Below are 16,280 nucleotides of genomic sequence, written 5' to 3'. Positions count from 1 at the left end.
TAGTTTTTGTGAAAATTTTATTTATAATTTGTAGAGATTTTAAACTCCCACAAAATATTAATAAGATTATTTTTAAAAAATTCTTTCATCGGTGGTGGTTAAATCGAAAAAGACCATTGTTAAAAATAATGTCGCAGGAAAAAAAGTAATTGCAATATGAAAACTTTTAAAAAAAAGTATAGAACAAAAAATGAAATAAAATATCATTAATGCTGATAATATTTATATTGGTGATGATGATAGAGAAGATAACGATAGTAATAAAGTATGGTTACACAATAAAAATAATAGAAGTAAAAGTAATAATAATGAAAATAAAAAAAGTTGTGGTAGTAATGATCATAGTTAGTTATATATTGTTAAAAAAAATATTGTGACAATTAAAACTTCTTAAATTACAAATAAACTTCACATAAAACTGATTTTTGTTACTGTTTAATAGCTTTTTTAATAAAAAAGTCGTATTATTCTAAAATAAAAAAATTGAGGATCGAAGCGTCCTCTATTTTTTAAATAAAAGACACTTTATTTTTTATAAAACTACCAAACGCTACCTAAATTCTAGTTTTTTATAGGTTTAATTATTTTGTTTATAATTTTGTAAAATTTTTAATTAAATTTTTATAATTTTTTAATTGAATTTTTATATTAAATTTTATTTTTAATTGAATTTCTATATTTTTTTATTTTTTGTATTAATTTTTTTAATTGAATCTCTATATAATTAAACTAATTACTATTAAGAAAGACTTAATTAAAAAAATTTTGTATAAAAACTCAACTAAAAAAATATATATAAAAATCTAATTAAAAATTTCGAAAAATTATAAAGACCTAATTATACCTTTCTTATATGTTTCTTTCATTCTTTAAATTTTTAGTACTTTGCTATCCAGCATTTGCTTGGATGGGCGTGTTTAGTGTTTATCACATTTTGCACACAAATTGATAATGTTTATTCTACGTACCGTGTGTTTGTCCGATCTAATAAATATCAAACAAAAATTCAAATCAACTACTATTGGGTTTGAAAATCTTGAGTTTAGTTTTGATAGTTTCTAAATTAGTTCTACTACTATACTCTTGATTGTTTCTTTAAATGCTTACAACTAATTCAGGCGTTGCTGGTGCTGTTTCCCATGCACGTTATTAATTATACTATCTTAGCTACGTTTATGATGAACAATTAATTCTTTCAAACGGTGTTTAACATGCATGAGTAGTAGTTCCTGTAACACTTGAGCCAAGCCATATAATAATTTACGGTGATTTACAAGCGTTTTTATAATAAGAACAATTAAGTTGGTACAAGCTAGCTTATCAAAAATTAACGTCGGTGTACATGATACGTTTTTTTTTTTTTTTGGTGTTTTTTTATATATATAACACAACTATTTTTATTAAAAAACACAAAAATTTATTGATATATAACATAAAAAAATTTTGTCCTTAACATAAAAATTTTGTACATAATATATAAATTAGACAATATAACAGAGAAATCTTTTCACATAACAACAAAATTTTTATGTATAACTAGCATATAATTAGCACATAAATTTATTGATATAGTACAAAAAATTTTTATACATAGTCCAAAAAAATTTTATTGTACAACTAAAAAATTATTTCTATTGTCGTTGTTTTGGATTTTATGCTATGCACCAAAATTTGTGCTATACTCAATATTTTTGCTGTACAGTTCATAAATAACTTCTATTATTGTTATTATGGATTTTATTCTATGCATCAAAATTTTTGTATTGTATACCAAAATTTTTGTGCTCAATAATTTTGCTATATATATATGAGGAAAAGAAAACAATAACGATAATGATAGCAAAAGAGCAAGATGACAAAGAAAGAATAGAAGAAATCAATAGAAGAAAAAAAAAAGAAGAGAAGGTGATGATAATATAGTACAAAAATTTTAGACACAACCCAGAAAAACTAAAAAATTACTTTTATTATTGTTGTTCTGGATTTTATGCTATGCATTAAAATTTTTATGTTATACTCAATATTTTTGCTGTACAGTTCAAAAATAATTTCTACTACTACTATTATGAATTTTATTCTGTGCATCAAAATTTTTGTATTGCGTACCAAAATTTTTGTATTATGTACAATGATAACAAAAGAGGAAGATGATAAAGAAAGAGTAGAAGAAATCAATAGAAGAAAAAGAAAAAAAAAAGAAAGAGAAGGTGATGATGATAATAGATAAATTTTTACGTATAACTAGCATATAATTAGCACATAAATTTATCGATATAGTACAGAAATCTTTTGCACATAGCTTAGAAAATTTTGTTGCACAACTAAAATATTACTTATATTGTCGTTATTCTAAATTTTATGCTATGCACCAAAATTTTTGAGGAAAGGATGTAGAGTAGATTGAGTGTTTGGAAGACAAGAAATTTATCTTTAGTTGCACAAGTAACATTAACACAATCTGCCTTAGCTACTATTTCATCATACATTATAAAAACTATGAAGTTCCCTTTGAACGTTTATGACAAAATTAACAAAATCTCCTAGAATTTTATTTGGGGGTAGTGATTCTAATGGGAAGAAGCCTCCAACTGATTAGTTAGGACAGAATATGCCAACCCAAGCAGCAAGGGAGTTTGGGTCTGAGATCAACCAGAATCCTGAATAATGCAAACATGATGAAACTAGCATGGAGGCTAATTCATAATAAGTAGACCTTGTGGGTAAGGGTTTCAAGAAATAAATATGGTGGTAGTGATACTCTTGTTCCAAAAGTAACCAAATCCCAATCTTATTCTAATGTATGGAAGGAAATTTGTCAAGTTTAGAGGCGATTTGAAGGAAACCTTATTTGGATGTTAGGTGCTGGTAATACAACTCGGTTCTGGGTTGTCTATTGGCTACCTGGTGTTCATCGGCTTGCTAATTTTGTTCAAAATGATTTACAAGAGGATGGGTTGGAGGATAGAGGTTGTGACTATGTTAGAGGCTCGGATTGGGATCTCAATATCGTTTTGTAGCTACTGGGTGAAGATTGGACTCCCATTTTTGCCGCAATGAAGCCTTCTGAAGCGAGTTTTGGGGATGACCAAGTGGCTTAGTTGCACTCTTCAAATGGCTCTTTTTCCATTAAGTCGGACTACTCCGTTTATCTGAAAATCCTTGAGGACTCGACTATAAATTTGTTTTTGAAGGTCTGGAAGCTTAATTCTCCCCAAAGAATCTGAGCCTTTTGTTGGCTGGTTGTAAATGATGTCTTACTCACTAATGTTCTGTGATTTAGAAAGGGAATGGCTCAATATGATATTTGTAGTATCTATAGAAACTCCTTTAAATTTGTGCTCCATGTCCTCTATGATTGAGAATTGCGTGCACGACTTGAAAGAGCATAGACAATTCATTGGGTCTTGATAATTTTTTCAACAAACCCTTCGACCTTGGCTTTTGGAGAACCTACTATCATCGTAATCCACCGACCAAGGTATTCCTTGGCCCCTTCTCTATCTTCTCTTTCATCATGAACACTCTTTAGTTTCATCGGAATAAATATATCTTTGAAGTAGATTGATCTATGCTAGAGGGTGCTGTGTATTTGGCTATTCTTCGGTTAGCTTAAGATTATGCTGTTGCATAGTTTGAGTTTACTAGAATAAGGAGAAATGTTGGTTCTTTTATGGAAAAATAGATTCATTCATCTCCCTTACCCCACCTTTCATTAAATTAAATACAGATTGTTTAGTGTCAAAGGAGAAAAAGGCTGCATGTGGTGGTATTTTACGGGATCATGAGAGACATTTCTTAGCTTATTTCAACATTAATTTAGGTGTTTGAACTGTTACTATGACAATTAATTTAGGTATTGTTAATCTCTCTATTGAGGTTGATTCAAGAGCTGCAATTTTACTGTGTCTACATGATACTATCGACATCTATGTAGCTCGCACTCTCATTGTGACTATTAAGAATAAGTTCAGCAAGTTTTCGAGTTGAGAACTTCATCATGAGTTTAGAAAAACAAACTTTTGTGTTAATTGGTTAGTGTTTAAAGAATATTTTTGAATTTAGTTGTCATTTTTTTTATAGTCTATCTTCATATATTTTGTCTTATTTTTTTGTCTAAAACTATGGACGTCTCCTTTTCTAGAGTAATTTCTATATATGTAATGTCTTTGGGCTTTTGCCCCCTTGAGTATTAAAAAAAAGTATTTGTTATTTCTAATGTTTTAATATAAAATCAAAATCATTCCTAACAATTTTATTGTTGCTTTATTTTTTTCTTTCAACTTTTCAAAAAGTTATAAAAACGTCGATTTCATCCGATAATTAGTGAAAAATATAATGTTTTTTCATATTTTTTTCAATTTCTATTATATTATCATCATAACTTCTTTCTCTCTTCAAATCGTAAATTATATATATTGGAATTTGTTGAATTCTTTATCCTTACGACAATCCATGTTAAAGAAAGAGATCTAATAGCAAAATGATATTTAGATCGATGAGCACAATAATTGAGTGACTTGTGATTCTTGATCTTAGTTTGTTGTTCTTATAAAACTTTATTTGATTGCAAACTAAACTAGCATAAGAAGATTTAAAATTCAAATATTTGGATTAAATTTCAAGTTTGAAAGGATAATAATCTCGACGAAAGATAGACAAGTTTTGATGGGTGGAGAGATTTGATTTGATTTAATTTGAATAAGATTTAACAGAAGTTGAAGAGTAAGTAAATACTTTGTGACACTATTTTTAGATATTTTAGTTTTTAGATATGGGAGGAGGAACATGGTTCTTTTACCATTTAGGTCATTTTCTTAATCTTCTTAAATTTGAGTGTAAAGAACAATGCAATCTTTTAATTTAGATCTCAAGAATGCTAGGTAACTAATAATATAACCGGTTCCACTACATTATCAACAGTATTTCTGTCAATTTCTGTCAACTCTTATTTATAACTGTGTTTAATAGAAGTGTTTTTATGGATGTATTTAATAAAAATATTTTTTTTTTATAGTTGTGTATAAAAATATCTTTATAAATATATTTTTTGGATGTATCTCTTTATATATGTGTTTAAAATATAATAATTAATTATTATTGACAATAAATTGACAGATAATATGTTGACAGATAATAAGGGAATGAGGCCTAATGCTAAGAGCCTAAGACTTACACAAATAGAGAGGCTGGTCAGGGAAGAGAAGCAGTGGTGGAGCTTAGTTCAGACAAGAGGTGGCCATGGCCCCCCAAACTTTTTATAAAAAATTTAGTAGTACTTTTTCAAAAGATAAAAAATAATTCAATTGATTTAAATACTTTACTATGACTTAAAGTATCTAATAAATTCAATAAACAACACTCTCTCTATCTTTAGGTTCAAATATAAAAAATTAGATATCTTTTATTTATTTAATTTAATATTATTTTATATTTTACTATTTATTTAATTTAATTTTTTATATGATAAAAAATAATAGAATATTCAATAAGTATTAATATTATTATATTTGTATAAATTGATAAAAAGAATTCAATAAATATTATAAATTTTAATATTTGTCCTTCTAACTTCTTCTTTATATATTTTACAGGATATATATTCAAATTTTTATATAAAATAATAATAAAAAATCAAAAAATTGATACATTTTTTAAGAGAAATGCTAATATTTAAGAAGGAGAACATATAACTTTTACAATATCAACACATGTAGATAGTTCTTCTACTTTAATGAATCACAAAGAAAGTGAGATATAACCTTCAAAAGTTCAAAAAGTTATATCTGATGACTTTAACTTTAACTTTTTGGAACGAGATCTTGAAAAAGGGCTTAAATTTGGCAGTATTACCCAAACCAAAGAGATGAGATTAGACGAACTTATCTTAAATGAAGTTCATATAAAAAAATATTTTGACAATTATTTTCTATTTGATCCCCCAAAATTTTATTTCAAGTTCTGCCACTGAAGAGAAGGGTGATGAGGCTACGGAGTTGTTAGGATAGATGAAAAAAAAGAAGAAGCAAAAACTATATATATAAAAAAAAAGTATTTAGTCTTGTACTTTTGGATGTTTTTTATGGATAAAATAATAAAAATAAATATCGATACATTGATTTTTTGCTTACTTCAGGATGGACGTTTTCCTACACTTTCTGATGCTTCTTATTGTTTCATGATTTCGGCTATTTTTTTCATACTTTCGAATGTTTCTTCTTAGTATAGTTTAGATGTTGGCTGATTTCTAAAAAAAATTAACTGAATTAAAATTGGTTACAGAGATTTTTTTTAAATATTTTTTTTAATAAAATGCTGAATATTTTCGAATTTAGTATTGGAGATTAGTAGCAGATTTATCGACAAATTTGGCAATAATTCTTCAGATAAAAAAATTACCATCAAATCAGTTTTTGGCGATAAATTTACCGATAATAATTGGAGAGAAAAACAAAAGAAAAATTAGCTCAATCATTACCGTCGGATTTAGCGGCGAAAAAATCCAACGGTAAGGTAATTAAATGAAATGTGCCCGTTTTGGTCACAAGTTGTGTGTTACTGGTAGATTTTTTCGAGGGTAAATTCATTAGTAAAATTGATCCTAAATTTAAATTTGTGAACCCTTCTCTACTTTTTGCGAACGCTAAATTAACCTCACTTTTTCCCATTTTTCTTTCTCTCTCGTTGTTAGCCCCATCACCACCATTCGCTGCCGTTCGTCATCATCGACCACTTCCTATGACTTCAGCCATCGTCGTCATTAAGGAGCGTCCACCTGGAGCTTATTTCTGCTATGGAGGAGCTTGTTTCTCCTCTGTGAGTTGCTGCCTCTATCGTTCGTCGCTGCTTGCCTTCATCAACTGCGATACTTTCCTTCCTCTTTCATCTAGGTATATTTTCTTTTCTTCTTTCTTCTATTTTTTTTTTTTTTTGACATTGTTGTCATTTGCTAAACCCTAATCCTACCCTTTTCTTCTAGTTTACTTGGATGGGACCTTAGTTAAACTATTCACTCATGATTATCTAATTATTTTGTTATATTTATATTTTTCGTGATACTTTAGTAATTTTAATAAGAATATTGATAGTAGTGTCTTAATTATGTTAATTTGTTTACACTGAAAATTTATATTCTGTTGTCTACCTAAAACCTATTTTGTTTGCTTAGTCTAATAACTTGAAAGTATAAAAACTTTAACCTCTTTTAATTTTGAACCCTAATCCTACTTTTCGATTTCTTTTTAACTTCAAATTTTAATTAATTACTTAATTTTTATTTGGATTCGTCTTGTTAGTGGAGTTGGAGGTGCCGTGCGAAATTGACATTTCAGAGGGTAAAGGTGCATAATTCAATTACTTTCTTTACTTGACTCTGTTTTATTAATGTGTGTTTGTATTTTTTTCTTTATTATTATCAATAATAAATTTCATTTTAGTGTTCTTATTTGTTGACATAAAATTATTTTAAATAAACTTTCTGTGTGCTGTATTTTTTGGACAGTTTTATTATTATCAATAATAAATTTCATTTTAGTGTTCTTATTTTTCTTCCTCTAATGCTTCTTCCATCTAATCTCAACTCCAGTGGTGGAGCTTAGTTCAGACAAGAGGGGGCCATGGCCCCCAAACTTTTTATAAAAAATTTAGTAGTACTTTTTCAAAAGAACATATAACTTTTACAACTGTAGATACTGTAGATAGTTCTTCTACTTTAATGAATCACGAAGAAAGTGAGATATAACCTTCAAAAGTTCAAAAAGTTACATCTGATGACTTTAACCTTAACTTTTTGGAACGAGATCTTGAAAAACGGTATTAAATTTAACAATATTACCCAAATCAGAGAGATGATATTAGATGAGCTTATCTTAAATGAGTTCCATATCAAAAATATTTTGACAATTATTTTCTATCTGCCCCCCTAAAATTTTGTTTCAAGTTCCGCCACTGCTCAACTCGCTCTCAATTTTTTTTTGTAACCATCTCTAATCTCAACTTTTCAATTTTTTAAAGCTAATTTTAATTAGAAATTTATTTGTTTTTGATACAGATGGAATATAAAATATAATATTTCTGATCTACTGCTCGTATTTCTGTGCAAACTTTAAGTATATTCTAATTTTGTGATTCTATTTTTTATGATAAACTTTAATGCTCAATTTTTTATGCCAATTTTAGGTATATTCTGTTTCTATGTAACCATCAAATGTATCAAAAAGATTGAATTATTATCTTATGCTGATAACCATAAAAAATTGTTATATAATTATGGTGCCTTGATTTGCAGTGTATTAGTGATGACATAGAAAATTTAAAATACACTCCTAAATCAAAGTTTGAATGCTGTTTCAAGATTACAAATGTTCAAAATGAGGTAAAAGTTTACATCAATTCATGAATAATGGGTTATTTTACGTCATTTGCTTACTAATTACTTAAAAAAGTTAGCAGAAATTCGGACTCAACATGCCGAGGTTCAAGCACAAAAGATAGAGATATCACTAAATGATGAGGACTTAGGAGGAAGTGTGCCACAAATTCAGATTGATGATGAGGACTATAATGATGATGAAGATAAAGATGACACTGAGAATTATAGTTGATATTTTTAGTATGGTTGAAAAATACAATGGATTATAGTTGATGTATCAATACATTTGTGTTCATATTTTGAATTAACTTACTTGTTTATACCACTTGTTTTCTAGTTTGATGATATGATGAACTTGTTTATTTTTTAAAATACGTTGAATGTTTTAATACAAGTTAGATAAAAATTAGATAAAATTTTATCTTGTTTAAATTTATATTTATTTTATATGAAAACAAGTTTATTTTACAATGAAAAAAGTCTAAAAAAATATATTTTACCATACTGACGGATTTATAAACGAAAAATTCGTCTTATGTAGAATTGTAAATGTTTTTTTAGGTTCTAATTACTGACAGAAAATCTGTTGAAAAGTTTGACGCTAGTTACTGACAAAAAATCTATCAAAAAATACAACGTTTTAGCGAAATAGATGGGACAATTACCAAAGAAAGATCTGTCGATAACAGAGAAAAATCTGTCGATAAATTATCGATAAAAAATATGTCGGTAAATAATTTTCGATGAGGCATTTACCGATAGACAAAATCCATCGGTAACTAAAAATTCGTCTATAATGAGGACTAAATCTGTCTATAAATCCATTTGTAATAACTAGTGATCCGGCTGTTACAAATCCAATGCCTTAACTCGGCATTATACACCATAACTCGGCAATTTGCGTCATAACTCGACGGTTACACGTTATAATCGGACTCAATGGACTACATCATGGAATAAAACTGTCTGACCAGGTATTTATTACTTATTAAACCTAATAACTGCTCATCAATTCAGATAAAGAACGTAACTGACCTATCTTACTTCACCTATAAAGGTATGATGTTTTATCCTCAACAGATATACACTGAATTCACAGTACTAACTTAAGCATCGGAGTGCCTTTTGCAGGTACACTCTCCCTTTGCTCATACTCTCTATGACGTGACACCCTTCTGGATGAGAAGCTCGGACCATCCCAGCTTATAGCTCGGCGCTGAAGGCCAAAGTTCGGTGTTAAAGGCCAAAGCTCGGCGTCAACTCCTGTAGCCGAGGTTACGTCCAGGTTGTTCAGACAAGAACAATTGGCGCCCACCGTGGGGCCCGAAAATATAATTCTTTTCATTTTCATTAGCCTTGACATTTTCACCTCCAACCATGGCTGAGCAACTTCCACCTACACCGTCCGAGCTCCTTCGGATGGTGACTGAGTTACAACAAGCCAACCAGCGCATGGCGGAGGAGAATTTGCTAACCTAACTAATGCTCGGATTGAAAATAATGACGGGCGTCAAGAACGAACAGAAGAAGTCGAGCATCAATCTGTTCCAACACATGTCTCTGAAACTGCTTGGAACAAAGAAGTTCAGAACGAAAGAGTCCAACCTGAGCACAATAAGGAAGCTCGGCCAGAAAATGAGGATGGCGAGACAGATAACTCGCCTGGACCATTCACGGCCGAGAAAGAGAAAAGGCGAGCACAAGCCATCCTGAACAACCAAGAGGAGTCATTAACTATATTTCTGGAGGTTTTGCAGGTGGAGGCAGCACAAGCTCGGCAAGAAAACGCTCTTACCGAGTTACGTTTTCAATCAAAGCCAGTCCGAACAATCTTCAAACGCCTCCACGCTTCCCCCAGATGACATTTCAAGCATCCGACTTCAATACAGCTACAACAAATCTAGATGATCCTGTGGTAATCTCCATTCAACTTGGAGATCTCCTGGTAAAAAAGGCACTGCTTGACCTAGGGAGCAGCGCCGACGTCCTTTTTTACCTCACTTTCCAGAAAATGAAATTAAGTGACAACATGCTACAACCTTCCACCGGAGGCCTGGTCGATTTTTCAGGTGAACGAGTCCTAGTATTGGGATCTACGTGGTTACAAACCACACTCGGTGATGTTCCCTTATCAAAAACTTTAGACATTCAATATTTAGTAGTTGACTATTTTAGCCCATACAATATGATCCTCGGCCGACCTTTTTTGAATAAGTTTGGCGCTATTATTTCTACAATTCATCTCTGTGTTAAGTTCCCCTTGCAGGATGACAGTATTGCAACAATTCACGGTGACAATCGTGACGCCAGACAATGTTACAACAATAGCCTCAAAAGGCCCAACCGAAATATAAATGCACATGTTCACACCATTAGCAATCAAGACATATCCCCAGTGTTGGCCGACCTTGACCCAAGGGCCGACGTTCTCAAACGACCAACCCCTACGGAGGACTTACACAAAATCTTTTTTCCAGATAGCTCGAAAAAATTCACTTACGTCGGATCCACACTAAGCTCGGAAGAGAAAACCTCATTTCAAAAATTTCTACAACAAAATGCCGATTTGTTTTCTTGGACCCCAACAGATATGCCAAGCATTGACCCTTCTGTAATTTCTCATAAGTTAATATTAAACCCATCTGTCTGACCTATAGCACAGAAGAAAAGAAACCTCGAACTTGAACGAAAACAAGCCTCTTTGGAAGAAACCAAAAAGCTAATCAATGCCGGCTTCATACAAGAGATCAGATTCACAACATGGTTGGCAAATATTGTCATGGTAAAGAAACACAACGGTAAATGGCGTATGTGTGTTGATTTCACCGATCTCAACAAAGCATGCCCAAAAGATTCCTACCCCTTACCATCTATTGATTCCTTAGTAGATAATGCTTCAGGCTATAACACCTTAAGTTTCATGGATACATATTCCGGTTATAATAAGATTTTAATCCATCCTTCCGACCAAAGTAAAATCGCTTATATTACTGAATTTGGAAATTACTGTTATAAAGTTATGCCATTTGGTCTTAAGAATGCAGGTGCAACATACCAACGCCTTATGGACAAGGTATTTGCAGCACAAATCGGTAGAAATTTCAAAGTTTATGTCGACGACATGGTAGCCAAAACAAAGCTCGATCACAACCATCTTGACGACCTTGCAGAAATATTCAAACAAATCCGAAAATATAAAATGCGGCTAAACCCCGAGAAGTGTGCCTTTGGTGTACAAGGGGGAAAATTTCTCGCCTTCATGCTTACCAACCGAAGAATCGAGGCAAATCCTGAAAAAGGCCGAGCTGTCTTGTAGATGACAAGCCCACAAACTATCAAAGAAGTCCAACAACTGACAGAACGGCAAAAGCAGCAGCTGTCGATCTATTTCATCAGCAAGACCCTACAAAATGCCAAACTTCGCTATCCGAATATCGAAAAGCTAACTTTAGCTCTGGTATTTTCGGCGCGAAGACTTCGGCCATATTTCCAAAGTCATGCAATATATGTTCGGACAGATCAACCTTTGCGGCAAGTCCTTTAAAAGCCAAAATTAGCTGGCCGAATAGTAAACTGGTCGGTTGAGCTCTCCGAGTTTGATATCGACGTGGACCAATAAAATCTCAATATTTAGCAGACTTCATTGCCAAATTCATAGTCCCATAGACAACCGAAGAATCAACCCAATGGTCTTTATACGTAGACGGTTCTTCTAATCCACAAGGGAGTGGAGTCGGAATCATACTTGAAAACAAAAATGGTAACGTCATCGAACAAATCTCTACACTTTTACTTCAAAGCAAGTAACAATCAGAGTGAGTATGAAGCTCTTATTGCTGGCCTCAAACTCGCCGCCGATCTAAACATTGCCGAACTCAAGTTGTATTGTGATTCCTTGCTCATCGTACAGCAGGTAAACAATTTATACCAGGTAAATGATCTTTTATTATCCAAATACCTTGCCATTGTTCAAAACTTACTTTTAAAATTTCGTAAATATGAAATTCAACATATACCTCGGGAGAATAATAGCCGAGCTGATATCCTATCTAAGCTCGCCGGTACTCAAACAACCAACTCCTCCCTTTACCAATCAACATTAGTTAAACCCAGTATAGATTTAACAAAAGTTCTAAGTGTCACACAGGATGCAGATTAGAGAACACCCTACTTAAACTATCTCAGGACAGGGATATTATCAGAGAATATCTAAAATGCTCGGCATTTTCGCCAACAAGCTTTATTTTTTACAATATATAACAATTGCCTATATAGACGAGGGTTCTCTCGTCCCCTGCTTAAATGCCTTTCCAGGTCGGAAGCTGAGCTTGCACTTGCCGAGGCACATGAAGGAATTTGTGGTATATACCTCGGAGTCCATAGTTTATCATCAAAGATACTCCAAGCTGGTTTCTATTGGCCAACATTGCAACAAGATTGTAAAACAAAAGTTAAAAGCTGTGACAATTGCCAGAAGCACAGTTCGATTACACACCTTCCAGCCGAACTCCTCCACAGTTCCGAGGTAAGTTGACCCTTCAATCAATGGGGGTTCGACATCCTCGATCCTTCCCTCTAGCGGCAGGGCAGGTAAAATTTTTAATCATAGCAATTGATTACTTTTCCAAATAAATAGGGGCACAACCTCTAGCAAAGATCACATCGCAACAAATAGTTTTCTTTGTATGGAAAAATATTATCTGCAAATTCGGCATACCTCAGCACATTATCACTGATAATGGTCGCCAGTTTGTCGATCACAAATTCACCTCCTTCTTGCAGGATTTAAAGGTCATACAATATTTTTCATAAGTAGAAGACCTGCAGACTAATGGCTTGGCCGAGGCTGCAAACAAGGTTTTCTTACATGCATTGAGAAAGAAACTTGACGATGCCAAAGGTCTATGGGCCGAATTAATACCCGAAGTCATATGGGATACAACACCACCATCCACTCAACAACAAAGAAAACGCCTTTCCGACTGGTTTATGGGTCGGATGTAATGATACCTGTAGAGATCCCCCAATCCTCCCTGCGAACTCAATTGGCCGCCTATAGTACGATAGATACAGGTCGGCAAAATGACCTGGACACCATTGAGGAAATTCGGTCCTCAACAGCAATCACACACCGAGCTATGCAACAGCATATAGCTCGGCAGTACAACAAGAAGCTCCACCTAAGGTCCTTCAATGTAAACGACTTGGTGCTAAGACGAACCAAACAAGCTAGAAAACCACCTAACCATAGCAAACTAGCAGCTAATTGGGAAGGCCCTTTCCGAGTTATCAAAGTCATCGAGAACAGAGCCTACCGATTACAAACCATAGATGGTAACTCTGTGCCTAACACTTATAATGTATCATTTTTAGAGTTATATTACAGTTAAAAGCCAGGGCCAAACAAGTACTCTTTTTTCTACTGCCAAGATTTTTTCCAAAAAGAATTTTGCTTGGAGAGGTTTTAACAAGGCTTGCCTACCTACACATTTGTAATCAAAGGTCCATCCATACATCTAAAATCTTATACTTTCTACTTTACTATATCTTCCATTGAGCATTTTAATCTCTTTTCTAATTAAAGATATCACTCTGTTAACTTTTATTCAGAGTTGAGCTCATCAGACTCCGCCGATGAAATTACAAATTGCCGATCTTTATCCAGAATCAAACAAACTGTATAAATAGATAGCCGATCTATAACCAAATAAATCGGATAAACGATTGCCGATCTTTATCCAGAATCAAACAAACTGGATAAATAGATAGCCGATCTATAACCAAACAAATCGGAAAAACCGATTGCCGATCTTTATCTAGAATCAAACAAACTGGGTAAACAGATAGCCGATCTATAACCAAACAAATCCGATAAACCGATTGACGATCTTTATCCAGAATCAAACAAATTGGATAAACAGATAGCTGATCTATAACCATACAAATCAGATGAACCGATTACCGATCTTTATCTAGAATCAAACAAACTGGATAACAAATTACCGATCTATCAGTCAAATTGGTCTGCACCGACCATATAACAAATTGCCAAACTTTATCAGATATTCCTATCTCTTCAATTATATCTTTATTAGATATACATATCAGACACCTAATGACTATGGTCATACCAGACATACAGTCAAACATACTACCATCAAACACCTAATGCAAACACATCAATCAAAGAAACAAATACCAAACACATTTTTAAATGTTGCATCTAAACCATCACATTATGTTTACATACCAAAAATATAACACGTTTCAAACAGCCACAACAAGGGCTAAGCATCTGTCGAATGAACAAAGTAAAAGAGTTCAAAACAAACGTACAAATTCCACCAGATAACTAAAAGTCTACCCAGCATTTTCATCTTCTTCTTCAGCATTACCATCATACCACTCTTTAGCATAAATAACCGTTTAATAAAGCAACTTGAACTGGGGCTCCAAGACCATATTAGTCACCGAGTTATGAACTCACTCAGAGGCTGACTTATGATTCATTACAAGCTCAACCTGCTTCATTAAACAAATTTCCAGGCTAAGCTTGGGGGCTATGATCCAGCCGTTACAAATCCAATGCCTTAACTCGGCATTATACACCATAACTTAGCAATTTGCGTCATAACTCGGCGGTTACACGTTATAATCGGACTCAACGGACTACATTTTGGAATAAAATTGTCTGACCAGGTATTTATTACTTATTAAACCTAATAACTGCTCATCAATTCAGATAAAGAACGTAATTGACCTATCTTACTTCACCTATAAAGATATGATGTTTTATCCTCAACAGATATACACTGAATTCACAGTACTAACTTAAGCATTGGAGTGCCTTTTGCAGGTACACTCTCCCTTTGTTTATACTCTCCGTAACGTGACACCCTTCTGGATGAGAAACTCGGACCATCCCAACTTATAGCTCGGTGCTGAAGGCCAAAGCTCGATGTGAAAGACCAAAGCTCGGCGTCAACTCCTATAGCAACTGGGGTTACGTCCAAGTTGTTCACACAAGAACAGATACTATGTTAATATATAATATCCTAAATATATTCTACTATGCGTGATGATCATAAGACTATTTATGACTATGGTCAAAGCTGAAAATGGATAATATAAAATAGAGTGTAAAGACTTTAATATTACTTTTTGAAAATTTTTCGAATATTCGACTCTATTTTATTTTAAAATATTTATTTTACACAACACGATACATTTTTTACTTATTCGACTCAAAAATAAAGAAGTTTCATTAGGTTTAGAATCGAAACAAAATCTAAGAAATAGACTTGATTAACATTTAAAATCGAATTTAGGTCAAGACAATTCGGGTTTCACCAGCAATGAACATCCTACTTGATGATACCGTTCAACACGTGGAGCACTACCAAGCACACGATTATTAAGAAGAGAAAGGGAGTCGGCAAGGGCAGCAGCATGGAGGACAAAAGGGATTATAGGCCAGGAATCTAGCTATCGAAAATGAAAGCCAAAATGTGTGAAGATAGTGGCAGCTGGAATAATAATAAGCGGCATTTATCAAGCATGGATGAGCATGACATATGAGACACTAATAATAAAGCAAGCAATGAAAGTGATGGAAGAAAACCATCTGTTTGTTACTCTCTTACCTAGCTAGTAACATTATTATATTCGTCCAATTGCATGGAGGATAAATCAACTCTATATATAATCATCGGATTCTCCTTAAAATTTGATGAGGATATCTCACACACCAATTATTTGTGGCACAAAAGTTGAGTTGGAAAATAAATGGCTAATGGTATATGTAACGTAATAAACAAAATAAGAATAATATAACGATAATATATATTATTAAAAAAAATAATAATAAAAGGAAAATTAGTAGAATAATTTTTCAATAATTTTATATATGTTA

The sequence above is a fragment of the Arachis ipaensis genome, chromosome B08 (assembly GCF_000816755.2).
Source record: "Arachis ipaensis cultivar K30076 chromosome B08, Araip1.1, whole genome shotgun sequence".
Classification (NCBI taxonomy): domain Eukaryota; kingdom Viridiplantae; phylum Streptophyta; class Magnoliopsida; order Fabales; family Fabaceae; genus Arachis; species Arachis ipaensis.
This window is presented reverse-complemented; position numbering follows the sequence as displayed.